Below are 15,593 nucleotides of genomic sequence, written 5' to 3'. Positions count from 1 at the left end.
AAACTGTCTAAAGAGAGACAGGCCAGTATGAATCTAGTAAGAAGGCATCATTACCAGGCTTTGGCAAGACAACAACAATGGTGTACTGCACTGATGGTGGCAAAGATCCCCTAACCGTATATTTATTAAACACTTCCACTAAAGGGTGACAAAATCTTTATTTCTTTTGTATATTTTCCTTGGAAGGCCATCCACCCAAGGAGGCTTTTCAGTGGTCATACATCCTATAGTTACAATGTTTCCAAGATTAGAGAAGCTTTAGGAAAGTCGTTTGATTCCGTAGGTGGTGTTGCCAGATTGGCCTGATGGAGAAATGACATGATCTCATTCATTGTTTGCGATAGTGTAGGAGTATACATTGCTCAAAAAAATAAAGGGAACACTTAAACAACTGAGTATAACTCCAAGTAAATCAAACTTCTGTGAAATCAAACTGTCCACTTAGGAAGCAACACTGATTGACAATAAATTTCACATGCTGTTGTGCAAATGGAATAGACGATAGATGGAAACTACTGGCAATTATCAAGACACCCTCAAAAAAGGAGTGGTTCTGCAGGTGGGGACCACAGACCACATCTCAGTACCAATGCATTCTGGCTGATGTTTTGGTCACTTTTGACTGTTAGTTGTGCTTTCACACTTGTAGGGAAGGTGACCTGACGGACGGACGGACTAGTCAGAGTGAAGAAAGATAGGTTTGCACAGTGTAGGTAGGAGACAGTGATTACAGTGGGGAAACAACTAGAAAAGTGTAGTGGACGTGCAGTACCTTGGGATGACCATTAGATGGCAGGGTGGAGTGTGAGCAAAGGACTTTACAGCAGCTTAGGGCTTTAGAAACCGTTGGTCATGGGGGGCGTGGTGACAGTGACAGTTTCAAGGAACCGGGGAAGTTATAAATTCTGAGGGAGGGTTCCAGAACAGTCCAGTCCCCAGGGGGAGCCCAGGTGACAGGAGGACTTCGCCAGTCTGTGTGCCCTGAGGAGAATCCGACCAAGGGGACTGAGGAGAGGAAACGTCAGGGGGTGGTCCTGACAGAAAGATACCGCAGAAGAGACGAGGCAGTGAGTGCCATATACCGTATTTGACACGACGACTGACCAGTGAAAGCGCTGTTGGTTATTGGGCCTAGGGCGGCCACAGTGGCGGACCTGTCAGGAGCGTCGAACAAGTGAAGGAGGGACAGTACGCATATGTACGTCCCTATTGTAAAAGTACGGTGTGTAAACGGCTCTGGAAACGGAGGGCCGATAAGTGAAGAAACGTGCGGTGTGCTGCGGAGGCCGTCAGGCGGACGGCAAGTAATGAAATAAACTTGGACCTGTTGCACCCAGAATCTGCCTCATCGTGTCTCTGTAATCATCTCTGCGCGGTACAAAAGTAGGACCACCCCCCCCAGCTCGGCACCCCACCACCGACACTACATTTTGGCGTAGTCGGCAGGATAGCCGCCGCTAATACGCTATCTTCTGCGGCAGGCCTGCAACTGAAGGACTGAGGAAAACTTGGACTGCTCTATTTCGGATTATAAACACCTGTGGACTAAAAATTACTGACCTGTGGATTACAAATTGGGACGCTGTGTCGGATCTGTGTTGCTTGCAGAGGATCCAAGGCAGTAGCTGATTCTGCCCAAGATGGCGGTATTACTTCAGCGCAGAGGAGAGGTCCGGGTGTTTGCAGTTGTTCAGAATGGACTGGGACCCCCTCCAACGTACCCCAAAAGGAAGCAATATATGCCCGGAGACCGACGTTTCCATATATTGGACCCTGGCAGATGGATGGAAAGGTCTGCCAACGCCCCACCCAGCAGGAGGAGTGGCACAGAAGAAAAACTTGGCTGCGGCTGTCTGACGCCATTCGAGTGCTGCCCAACGGACGGTATGAGATGCTGCGGGTGTCGGGGCATCGGCCGCCTAGAGTGGCAATGGCGGCGAGAGATGGAGCTGCATCAGAAGTCATCTTCAGATTTACGGGCAGGCAGCGGGATGCTGAGCCGGGGAGCGGAGCCTGAGGGGACTCAGCGAGAACGGCTGCCACCAATACCAGCAGAGGACTTCTCAGCGGAGCCCCCGAGTCCGGAGGGAAGGCCCGCAGGACAGTGGAGCAAGGAACGGAGGCTGCGGGGGAAACTGCGTGATGATGAAACGGAGGCCGCAGCGCCGGGGAAGGTGAGAGTACCCCCGGCCCTACCAGTGCCTCCGCAAGCGGCCCCCACCATTCTGCTGCAACACGCGGCCCCCTGCGCACCGGAAGGCCTAGTTACCACGGGCCCCGTGGTGTATGCAGAGCTGAGCGAGGCCCCCACTCATGTCCCCGAACTACCCCGCCCGGAGTCACCAGTGCAGAGCTCACCCAAAGAAGACGCTGCTGCGCTTTCCCTGCTAATAGCAGCTGCATCGTTGAAATCGGCCGTTACTCCAGCTCCGTTGGAAGTAGTGGATGCGGCCTGTCCTGAGGCCGCGGTTATGCCGCTGCTGGAGTCGGCTGCGACCGATTTAGCGGGCCCTGTGATTCCAGCCCCTGAGGACCCGGTTCTCCCCATTTGCCACCTGACCCCAGCGGCTGCTGGGCCGCAGAAATCTTCGGCCGTTTCTGTCTTGCGGTCTTTTTCAGCGGAGTCCCGCCCACCGGACTCCAGGGCCCGTGCTGTTCCCTCCGTGTGGGAAGCGGAGGTGATCAGGAAGAAAAAGGCCCGGGAGCAGGAAGTGTGGAACCTGCTCCACACTCAAGGAGAGGCCGTCATGGAAAAGAAGAGGACTTGAATGGACACCCTCAGTATCCCCGTGGAGCCCTCACCTCTGTCCATTGAGAGTGGTATAGACTGTCAGGAGTTCGATGCACCGTTGTGCAGATTATAAGGACAGTTGCATTTAGAAAAAAGTTTTGTTGTTGTTTAACTGATGCAACTATTTTCTCTCTCTTTCTTTCTTCTTTCTATGTTCTTTATATACGAAAATATGTTTACCTGACAGAACGGGGATATGGAAAAGTGGAGGAGTGTCCAGGTCCAAGGAAGGGGGGGAGGAAGAAAGAGGAAATGCAATGTTATGTTATATTTTGGTTTTAAAAGTAAGAGAAAATGGAAAAAAAAAAAATTATAAAAAAAATGGGTACTTGTGCTATTATAAAGTTGTATGATGTATAATATGCAAAGTAAAATGCAACAGGTCCGGGTAAGGGAAGGTCTGCGGGACCAAAGGAAAGTGTGAGATCCGGTAGGGATCTAAGAGTTGAGGTCTGGGAGACCGGGACGCCGACCATGACATGTAATTGAAAGAAGGAAAATGAATGGGAAGATGTGAGAAAGACAGCCGTCCTAGGTCAGGTCCCCGACACCACGGACACCCCTGAAGAAGGAAAGGCGGGCGCCGGCAATGATCTGGTAGGTGAGTGGCCTCGATCATGGCGTACCGGATAGTGAAAGGTAACAGTAGGGGAGAGTAGGGGAAAGATACACGCCGTAGAGAGAATACGGGTGTACCTTGCCCAATTTGAAAGACGTTGTCATGTGGCGTGCTCGCTGGTGAGTAGCAGTAGGCTGCTCAGAGCATAGTGCTCCCAGTATGGTTCGGCCCCCGCAGATAGTGGGTTTGGCTCAACTTCTGGTCCGACAACAGAATGTAGGTGTAGATTCAGAACGACGAAGGCAGGGATGACGATTGTCGAGGACGACAATGGACAAAGGAAGGGGGAGTGTAGGGAAGGTGACCTGACGGACGGACGGACTAGTCAGAGTGAAGAAAGATAGGTTTGCACAGTGTAGGTAGGAGACAGTGATTACAGTGGGGAAACAACTAGAAAAGTGTAGTGGACGTGCAGTACCTTGGGATGACCATTAGATGGCAGGGTGGAGTGTGAGCAAAGGACTTTACAGCAGCTTAGGGCTTTAGAAACCGTTGGTCATGGGGGGCGTGGTGACAGTTAGTGACAGTTTCAAGGAACCGGGGAAGTTATAAATTCTGAGGGAGGGTTCCAGAACAGTCCAGTCCCCAGGGGGAGCCCAGGTGACAGGAGGACTTCGCCAGTCTGTGTGCCCTGAGGAGAATCCGACCAAGGGGACTGAGGAGAGGAAACGTCAGGGGGTGGTCCTGACAGAAAGATACCGCAGAAGAGACGAGGCAGTGAGTGCCATATACCGTATTTGACACGACGACTGACCAGTGAAAGCGCTGTTGGTTATTGGGCCTAGGGCGGCCACAGTGGCGGACCTGTCAGGAGCGTCGAACAAGTGAAGGAGGGACAGTACGCATATGTACGTCCCTATTGTAAAAGTACGGTGTGTAAACGGCTCTGGAAACGGAGGGCCGATAAGTGAAGAAACGTGCGGTGTGCTGCGGAGGCCGTCAGGCGGACGGCAAGTAATGAAATAAACTTGGACCTGTTGCACCCAGAATCTGCCTCATCGTGTCTCTGTAATCATCTCTGCGCGGTACAAAAGTAGGACCACCCCCCCCCAGCTCTGCACCCCACCACCGACACTACACACTCATGGTAGCATGAGACGTACTCTACAACCCACACAAGTAGCCCAGGTAGTGCATCTCATCCAGGATGGCATATCACTGCGAGCTGTGTCAAGAAGGTTTACTGTGTTTGTCATCGTAGTGTCCAGAGGCTGGAGGCGCTACCAGGAGACAGGCCAGTGCACAAGGAGATGTGGAGGGAGCCGTAAGAGGGCAACAACCCAGCAGCAGGACCGCTACCTTAGCCTTTATGCAAGGAGGAAGAGGAGGAGCACTGCCAGAGCCCTGCAAAATTACCTCCAGCAGGCCACAAATGTGCACGTGTCTGCACAAATGGTTAGAAATTCCATGAGGATGGCCTGAGAGGCCGATATCCACAGATGGGGGTTGTGCTCATAGTCCAACACCATGCAGGATGCTTGGCATTTGCCACAGAACTCCAGGATTGGCAAATTCGCCACTGGTGCCCTGTGCTCTTCACAGATGAAAGCAGGTTCACACTGAGCACATGTGACAGAGTCTGGAGATGATGTGGAGAGCGATCTGCTACCTGCAACATCCTTAAGCATGACCGGTTTGGCAGTAGGTTAGTAATGGTGTGGGGTGGCATTTCTTTGGAAGGCCGCACAGCCCTCCATGTACTCGCCAGAAGTAGCCTGACTGCCATTGGGTACAGAGATGAGAGCCTCAGACCCCATGTGGCTGGAGTGTGTTAGCAGTTTCTGCAAGACGAAGGCATTGAAGCTATGGACTGACCCTCCCGTTCCCCAGACGTGTGGGACATCATGTCTCGCTCCATCCAACAATGTCACATTGCACCATAGACTGTCCAGGAGTTGGCGGATGCTTTAGTCCAGGGCTAGGAGGAGATCCCTCAGGATACCATCCGCTGCCTCATCAGGAGCATGCCCAGGCATTGTACAGTAGGGAGGTCATACACAATACGGCACATTTTTTCCTTTTCATGAGGCATTTCCACTGAAGTTGGATCAGCCTGTAATTTGATTTTCCACTTTGATTTTGAGTATCATTCCAAATCCAGACCTCCATGGGATATTCATTTTGATTTACATTGAAAATTGTTATGTTTCATTGTTCTGAACACATTCCACTATGCAATGAATAAAAATTTGCAACCGGAATATTTCATTCAGAGATATCTAGGATGTGGTATTTTAGTGTTTATTTTTTTAAGCAGTGTATTTTCAGTATGGAAGGTGAATCATATACAGTATTAGTTGAGCTAATACAGTATGTACAACTCCTTGTTGGAGACTAGGCACATTTTCCTCTTCAAAATGTTTAAAGAAGAATTACTGTCTATCGACCATGACCATCCGGTGTTTAGTTTGTGCTCTGTGTAAACTGTCCTAGGTTCTTTCTAAAGGGTCTTAAACAAATCTGTCTTAAGCCTCCCTCAGTGTCTGGTGTAATCGATTATCTAAGGGCTCACATTTGTCTTACTTATACTTTTTAAGGGATCCCCTAAAATCTTCTTTTATTGTTTCTGATACTCCATGCATCTAGGCCGTCCCCTTGTGCATCCGAAAGCATTCAGAAAGTGGAATCCCTATTGCTCCCCCACTATCAATCGGCTTTAACCAAATAAGGTTCAGTTTCCAAAGTTTAAGTATCATAATAACCCTTATATCTGGGAAACTTAGGACCACGATGAGAAGTGATCTGACAATGTTCGAGAAAGAAAGCCAATACAATGGACAGATATGGAAATTTGCAAGGATCCAGTATTCTTGTAAGTTATTGTTTTGCGACACCTATCAGGACATTAATCTGTAGTTCCATGATTACTTTAGTACCTGACGTTAGAACATAACTCAAAGGCAAAATCAACTGCATGTAATAAATCACGTAACTTTAATATAGTGTCTAGGACATAGCAACAATTCTACTAAAAAAGATTCAGTACACAGAAAATCAGACATTTCAACATGCAGCTGTGATCAAAAGTGTTGGCACCATTGCAGTTGTTCTAGAAAATGAAGTGTTTTCCCCAAAAAATTATTGCAACGACATGTTTTGTTATACACGTGTTATTCTCCTATTGTGTATATTGGAACAAACAACAAAAATTCAGAGGAAAAAAAGGCAATTTGGACATAAATTCACACAAAACCCCCAAAATGGGCTGGACAAAATTGTTGGCACCCTCAACTTAATATTTGGTTTTACACCCTTTGGTATAAATAACTGCAGTCGCTTCCTACACCCATTTACAAGCTTCTTTCATTTTACACGTGGTGCAGGGCAGTAGACATTGGCATGTTACTAGTCTCTTGCACCCCGGATCATTATATGAAAGAGGGGGCCTGGCTCGGTGAGTGGTCTTGTGCTGTGTACGCCCGCGCCGGCCACATGTAACAAATGATAATGATTTGCCAGGACCAGATGTTTGACAGTTCAATGAAGGAGATCATAATTCAAAAATAAACATTTTACTAAACAGGACCTTGGTAGGCAATATATAGCATAGACATTGGGTACGCAACATGTTTAACGTTTTCTTCACAATACAGAGCATTTTCCACACAGTTTCAATTCCTTCTTCTTTGCTCATTTATTCTCTATTTCTACCATTCCCCTTCACTTCACCACAGCCCAGTTCAGTATTACAGACCAGATTGTAAGAGTCTATGCTCAACCCATGGTTCCGCATCCTTTTCCCATTAGGAAAGCTACTTTGTCAATATGGCCGGTGCTTATCTCTTCTCATCTCACCTGCTGTGTCCCATTTAGGCCCGTTACATTTCTGAGTTACAAACCCTAGACCGCACTGATAGGTGTCCTTATCCAGGACCCATGTCTAATCAATCACACTGTTTTGCTTCACTGCTCAGGATCTCACTATCCCACGTCTCCTCTCTCATTATGAACATCCACATCATGTAGCACTGCTCATATTAGACCTTAGATCTTTCGGCCTTCCTGACAGGAACTGTCATTTGTTCCTTGAGCTTAGCCCCTTCCCACTGTGGGCTAATAGCAATCAATAACTCTTGCTGTCCCTATAGTCAAAGAACACACATTATCGGCATTACTTAGGCAAGTCACGGTTCACATTAGAATACCACTTGTTCTTCAAGGCATAAACGCAGGCAATATGTACTTCCCCATACAGCTAGACACCCAACGGTCAGATATGCTTAGGCTATGTGCACACGTAGTTTTATATGATGCGGATTTGTGGCGCCCCTGAGGCTTCAGTCGCCACGGAGATACTGCACCTTCTCCTAAGGTGTAGTGCCCCACCATCCAGGTAAGGTGGGAACTCCTGACCACGCTCCACACCTGCATTCCACACACAGGATAGTTCAGTGGGGCGCCCAGGGCCACGGACCGGGTCACCGCTGCTGTGACTCATTCCCGCCTTGACACCGGCCCGGTACCGAGTACCCCCGCTGCCCTGGGTATGCGAGGGCGACCCAATTTTGGTGTCACGAACAGGATGATGAGACCCGATGCCATTGTGTTCTGTGTGCCTTGGATTTACAACTTTTGAAAATGTGCAGAAGACCAAATTTAATAGACTGTAAAATGGAAATTAGAAATGGCTGCAGGTGTGGAGAAGAAGGGAGTGGGGAGATGGGAGGTCCTAAGAAAAGACCGCGAAGAGTCTTGGGCCATCCCTGCCTGAATTACTATGTGACCGATGCATGGCCCACCCCCCGAGGGGTTCGTATACTGGCTTGGTATGGAGGCACGGGAAGAAGACGCCGCCCCCGGAAGGAGGGGCAGAGTAAGCCAGTGGCGAGCAGAAGAGCGGAGCAAGAGGAAGGCTGGTTTCACATTTGCGTTTTTTAGCGCTGGAAAAAAACGCATATGTGCGCATGTGTTTTTTCCCCTATATTTAACATGGGTGCGCATACCTGCGCGCTTGTAAGCGCATGTATGCGATTTTCATGCGCTGCGTTTTTTTGGGGTGTGCGTTTGGATTTTCCAGACGCAGCATGTTGCATTTTTTGGCCCTGCAAAAAAGCGCATGCGCACATATGCGCACGTTTTGCGCTAAAAATGGCCATTATAGCCTATGGATGCGCATATGTGCGCACTGGCATGCTCATGTATGCGTTTTTTTGCATATGCGTTTTTTTTTTAACCATGGAATTTAGGGGTTTGGGTTAGAGTTAGGGTTAGTTAAGGGGGTTTAGGGTTAGGGTTAGGGTCAGGGTCAGGGTTAGGGTTGGGGTTTGGGTCAGGGTTAGGGTTAAGTATGGTTTGGTTAAGGGTTAGGGTCAGGGTTAGGGTCAGGGTTAGGGTTAGGGTCAGGGTTAGGGTTAGGGTCAGGGTGAGGGTTAAGTATGGTTTTGTTAAGGGTTAGGGTCAGGGTTAGGGTCAGGATTAGGGTTAAGTATGGTTTGGTTAAGGGTTAGGGTTAGGGTCAGGGTTAGGGTTAGGGTCAGGGTGAGGGTTAAGTATGGTTTTGTTAAGGGTTAGGGTCAGGGTTAGGGTTAGGGTTAGGGTCAGGGTTAGGGTTAGGGTGAGGGTTAAGTATGGTTTTGTTAAGGGTTAGGGTCAGGGTTAGGGTTAGGGTTAGGGTCAGGGTCAGGGTTAGGGTTAGGGTTAGGGTCAGGGTTACGGTTAGGGTTAGGGTTAGTTAGGGTTTAGGGTTTGGGTTAGGGTTAAGTATGATTTGGTTAAGGGTTAGGGTCAGGGTTAGGGTTAGGGTCAGGGTTAGGGTTAGGGTTAGGGTCAGGGTTAGGGTTAGTAAAGTCATGGTTTGGGTTAGTGTGAGGGGCCACCCTTATGTTGGAAAAAAACGCAAACGCGGTAAAAACGCACTAAAAACGCATACAAACGCATAAAAACGCTGCGTTTTTTTCATGCATGCTCATAAAAATGCTTGAAAAAAACGCAGCAGTTGTATGCTTTTGTATGCGTTTTTTCAATGCGTTTTTTTGCGGGAAAAACGCGCTGCAAAAAAAAGCAAGTGTGAAACTAGCCGAAGAACGCCAGAACGCCATTTTGGAGAGCAAGGGAAGGAGGCCTGCGGAGCGCTGGGAACTGAATCTCCCTGGCGCCATGGCTGAAGGCTCCGACCCGATCTCAAGGATGAATCCCCAACAGCTGGAGGACGAGATTATCCAGCTGACACACCGCCTGCGACTGAGGCGAGAAGCGCTATGGACATTAGACCTGCAGCGCGCCCAGGAAGGGCCCACACCTGCGGTACCCGCGACACCGGTACCCGCCTCTGCTGCACTGGATCTTTTCTTGGCAGACCCCACGGAGCTTGGAGCTGCTGCCATGCCACCAGCAGCGTACTCTGTTCCTTCTTTGCCGCTGATACCGGAGGAGTTGTACACAGCCCAGGGAGCTGAAGCAGAGGAAGAGGAGCCCCTGCTCGGGCCTGGCACGGCTGCGCAGGTCCCGCCAGCCACCCCCGCAGAACCGGAGCTGCTGACGCTGCTATTGGCTCCACCGCTATCCCCGATGTCTCACCGGGCAGCATCCGCTGCCACACCACCTGCCCCGGAGCAGAGACCGCACTGTCGGGAACTCCCAGGTATTTACCCCGGCCTTCCTAATGGGTTGATGGGGAGGAGGAGGACCATGCTGGTGAGAGTACGGTTGGAGTCGGCATGACCGATCCGACATCTACAGGCTAGAGGGGGGTCTGGATCATTTTGGGATGGTGATCTCCCGATCCCTTTACGGCCAAATCCCCAGGCAGTTGCTCATCAGCACCAACACACTGCAGAAGCCTTAGGAGCTAGGCCTCGTACCAGACAAGACCCCATAGCAAGGAACCAGAATCAGGATGAGAACAATTTCAGTTCAGCTTCCAGAACCCCAGGAGGGGACCACAAATGAAAATTTACATTTACTAAATCTCGTTACTCAGGAGGGTTTTTGTTGCACCAGTTGTGCCTTTTTGCTATCATGTTTTTCCAGTAGCACTTTTGTTGCCCGTTTCTACAAATGGAACTGTGGAGATCATAGATGCTGATTGATCCAAAAACTTTTATTGTAAATAGTTGCACCTCTTTAGGTGCCCTTTCTTGGTTTTACATAGAAAGAGACTCTTTGCGAAGATAATGTTTTTGCATGGACACTTTTCGAAGAATGATGTCTACCTCAAGGGACACTGCAAGAAATCCCGGCTGGGAGCAGTGTTCAGCACCTTACAAGAATTTTGAATGTTTTATGATAACATATTTGATAATGTTGTGTCTTATGAAAAGTAAATGTCTTTTATAGCATGTTTTATACAGAGAATTAGAAAAGTTTTTAGATAGAATGTGAGAATTGAATAAAGAATACAGAATTGAAAGTGACAGGTGACAGGCCAAGAGTAGATGGTCAGTGTCTTGCATCCAGTAGAAGAAAGAAAGAAAAAGAATAATTGATAGAAAATGTAATAAAGAAAATGTGTTGAGTATAGCACTTTGAATTAAGAATTGCACTTAAGTAAATTTTTGATACTAAGATAGGAAGTTAACCTGTTTGGAACGTTTAAGAAATGTGCCTCCTACATTAGGAAGATTAGATAAGTAATATTGAATAGCATTTAAAAAATTTTGTGTGTTCCTGTATTGTACTTTTGTTGTCTTACAGCCCGAGGACGTGCTGTGTTTAACGGGGGGGGTATGTGGTGCCCCTGAGGCTTCAGTCGCCACAGAGATACTGCACCTTCTCCTAAGGTGTAGTGCCCCACCATCCAGGTAAGGTGGGAACTCCTGACCACGCTCCACACCTGCATTCCACACACAGGATAGTTCAGTGGGGCCACCTAACAGCTTCATGCTGGGGGTTAGCAGAGCACCCTTCGTGGAACCCTGCTTCGTAACACGAGATGTGCTGGGAGGCGGGTGGAGAGAGATGATACAAAAGAGTGGGAAGAGTGAAAGTAGTGAGTTAGTTGGTTGGAGGAGAGAGAAGAGAGAAGATGGGTGTCTGAGGGACGTGCTGCAGCAGGTCCCAGTGATCTGGGCTGCTGGCAGGAGAAAGACCAGAGAAAGAGACTGATAAGATTGATAACCTAACCTTCCATAAGAGAGAGAGAACAGATCGGAACGAAGGAGAATAGAAGGACGGTGGGAAGCAGGTTGAGAAAGAGAGAGAACCCTTCCAGTCCAGAGAGCGCAAAGGCCGGGGCCCGGTCCCCGAGGTTGATTGGATCTTTACGTCCGGCAACAGACACTGGAGTAGTGAGCCGCTAACGCCTTGCTCCCATCATAGACTTGGAACAAAACAGCAACTGAATAGAGAGCCGGGACGCAGAGTGGAGTCCCCGAAGCAGGCTACAGCTGTCTGTCATACAAGTAAAGACTAGGAACACCTAGAGAGAGGCATTCCAGGGTAACTAAGTACTGGAATGCTTCGCACCTAAAGGCGCATTGGAGGAGTCGTTCAGTAAGGTACATGTTGGCGGAGTGTGGAAGGGAGAATCCTATCCTGCCTGGAGGTTGGCTGGAGCCCTGACCTGGAGAACACAGTACGGAGGCAGGCAGTTGAGTGAACTGCAAACAGTGAGTAAAGCTTTGGAACCGCATGCCCTGGTGTCCTCCAGTTATTCCTGCACCACTACACCAGGGTACCAGCATCCATACCATTCTGCGCTCTCCTCATCCACTGCACCTACACTGCCCTGGGACTACAGCTCCACCTGTGGGGAGCTATACCATCTCGGCTGCACCACACCATCAGTCCTAGCAGATCTGCATGCAGCGTTGGCTCAATATCTTACTTGCCAAACACCACGGGTGGCGTCACAAACTATTCTAATAAACTTTAACACCATTAACATCACCGCCATTGATATTGGGCGCCCAGGGCCACGGACCGGGTCACCGCTGCTGTGACTCATTCCCGCCTTGACACCGGCCCGGTACCGAGTACCCCCGCTGCCCTGGGTGTGCGAGGGCGACCCAGATTTGTCCGCTTGGATTCGGGAAAATCCGCAGGTAAATCCACAGGTCAAAATACCAGTGGTTTATCTGCAGATTTTCTGCGGTTTGACACCTGTCATGGATCAGGTGCTAAACCGCTGCAGAATCCTCACAAAGAATTGACATGCTGCAGTTTTGAAACCGCAGCAAATCCTTGCGGAAAATTCCGCACCATGTGCACTGTGGTTTTCAGTTTCCATTGATTAAAATGGTACTGTACAGCGCAGCAGGATCCGCAACGTGTGCACATAGCCTCAGATCTCTTACTGTGATATGATGCCAATCAAGGAGGCAGATTCTTCTTCACCTGATGGAAGGCTGCCACAATAAATACTCTTGGCCCAGAATGCAGACAGTTGGGCTGGAAAACAAACGTTGCTCTCCATATAAGTACTTGGTGCCTCCTGACTGAGTTTAAGGTCCCACACTAATAATAATAATAATTTTATTTCTATAGTGCCAACATATTTCACAGAGCTTTACATTTTAGAGGGGACTTGTACAGATAATGAAAGACATTACAGAATAACAATAATGACATACATCAATAGAAACCAAGAGGAGTCAGGGCCCTGCTCGCAAGCTTATGGGTCGCCCTCTCAGGGCTGTGGGGTACTCGGTACCGGGCCAGTGTCAGGGGGATGTGTCACAGCAGCGGTGACCCGGTCCGTGGCCCTGGGCGCCCAAGCAATAGGGGGAATGTAATGGTGGTATATAATTAGATGAATAGTTCATGATGCCACCTGTGGTGTTCGGCAAGTGAGATGTTAGGCCGACACTGCATGCAGATCCCCTGGGGCTGGTGGTGTGTTGCAGCCTAGATGGTGCAGCTCCCCACAGGTGAAGCTGTAGCCCCAGGGCAGTGTAGATATGATGACACTTAGATGGTGTAGTATCTGGCGCAGGGGATGTAGCAGTGCCAGGCAGGCGGACACAGGAAGGAACTGAGGACACCAGGGCATGCAGTTCGAAGGCTTTACTCACAGTCTGTAGTGCCCACTTCCGTGCCATGTCCTCCGGGTCAGAGATTCAATCAACCCCTCGGGCAAGTTAGGATTCTCCTCTCCAGCACTCCGCCAACATGTACCTTTCTGAACGACTCCTCTATAGCGCCTTAAAGTGTAAAGATCTCCTAGTACTGAGTAAGGCCGGTTTCACATTTGCGCTTAGGGCCGCAGCGTTGGCCTGTGCACGGCCGCCGCTAAGCCCCGCCCCCTGCCTCGCCTCCGCCGGCAGCTCGGCCTCCGGGCGCATGACGCTGCATGCGTCATGCGTCCCCTATCTTTATCACTGAGGACACAGGCCGTGCGCAGTATGCGTTTTGGCGGCACCTGCGTCCTTTTGACGGTGCGCCGACCAGAGCCAAACGCAACCTGTTGCAATTTAGTTGCGCTCGGCGCACCGTCAAAAGGACGCAGGCACCGCCAAACGCATACTGCGCACAGCCTGCATCCTCAGTGATAAAGATAGGGGACGCATGACGCATGTAGTGTCATGCGGCCGGAGGCGGAGCTACCGGTGTAGGCGTGGCAGGGGCGGGGCTTAGCAGTGGCCGTGCGCAGGCCGACGCTGCGGCCCTAAATGCAAATGTGAAACTGGCCTTACACTGGAATTCCTCCTGACTGATGTTCCCAAGAACTCTACTTGTACAGCAGACAGCTGTAGCCTGCTTCGGGGACTCCATTCTCCTGAGTCCCAGCTCTCTATCCAGTTGCTGTTGTTCCCCAAGTCTTAGATGGGAGTAGTGCATTTACAGCCAACTACTCCACCGGTGTCTGCTGCAGAACCATAAGTGTCCATACAACCTCGGGGACCGGGCCCTGGCCTTGCGCTGAGAACCTATAGGCAGGGTTCCTCTTCCAACCCACGTCCTCTCTGTTCTCTCTACTCCTTTGTTCCGTACTAATCTCTCTTTGTTATGGAAGCTTAGGTTCAGTTCTACGTCTTTCCACCTGCTTTACTTTCCCGTGCCAGCTGGATCAGGTCACTGAGACAGCTGCAGCCCTCCTTCCTCCATCCCTTCTTCCAGGGATCCTCACTCCCGCCCAAGGGAGCTCCTACCCGCCTGACCTTCTGTCAGACTGACCTGTCATCCTACAGTTTCCCACTCTTTTATGTTTCTTAACTCCACCCACCTCCCAGCACGTCCAGTGTTCCAAGCAGGGAACCACAAAGGTGCTCTGCTACTCTCTAAGTACAAAGCCGCTTGTGGTTGTGCAGAACTACCCTGTTGTGTGGGGTGCGGGTGTTGGAGTCTGGAAAGGCGTTCCCACCTTACCTGGATGGAGGGGCACTACACCTTAGCAGAAGGTGCAGTACCTCTGTGGTGACTGAGCCTCAGGGGCGCCACACTTACAATCTATGGAACTAGCAGAGAAAAGGTTTTATTATGAGACCAGAAATCTCTGCGTCACATCAATAAAGAGAGTAAGTGATGATCCAGAGAGGGGCTTCCGATGGTTGTTTGAGGTCTCCAGATACAAGGAATAGCGAAATATAATCATCATGGAGTCTTATACACCAACGTGGGCCGTGTTAAAGTATTTTATTTAAAAAGTACAATAGTTACACAAGATTAAACAGCGTGTTTCGGCTAGATAAGCCTTCATCAGGCGTCTACAAAATAATGCCCCATATAACCTACTTATACCTGCTCCTATTTCACATAAGTGGAGTTTCCCAAGAAGAGGATCCAATCATTGTTATCCTCTTATGTATTCATGTGGTGGGTAATTAACATTCAGAGTGGACAAAAATACATGTATATATAACTCAATTGATGAACATCATAACAATTTACTGTTTGTCTAGAAAAATTAAAATATCCAACTAAGAACAGTAATTTCTCCAATATACATACAATATACATACAAATCTTACAGGATGTGACCCTTTGATAAATTTTCATCACATTTACTACACATAGATAGTGCTGCTTCTCCTCCCCCCTTTCCAGGTTATACTTACTCAAATCAATAAAGGGAATTTGTCCCAGTCAAAGAAAGTCTCTTGTCAGAGAGAGGATAAAATAAACATAAAACCTTGCCCAGTATTCACATGGTGCCACCCCACACACACTGCCCTACAAGCTCATACACAATTGGCTTTGCCCCATCCAAATCATTAATACATGGCTCTATCTTATCACCTCATACACACATGACTCTGCCTTATCCACATCACACTAACAATGCTCCACCCTGTCCACACATGGCTC

The sequence above is a fragment of the Dendrobates tinctorius genome, unplaced genomic scaffold (genome assembly GCF_039654945.1).
Source record: "Dendrobates tinctorius isolate UK_male_01 unplaced genomic scaffold, ASM3965494v1 ptg000164l, whole genome shotgun sequence".
Classification (NCBI taxonomy): domain Eukaryota; kingdom Metazoa; phylum Chordata; class Amphibia; order Anura; family Dendrobatidae; genus Dendrobates; species Dendrobates tinctorius.
Note: the sequence above shows the minus strand (reverse complement) of the source record.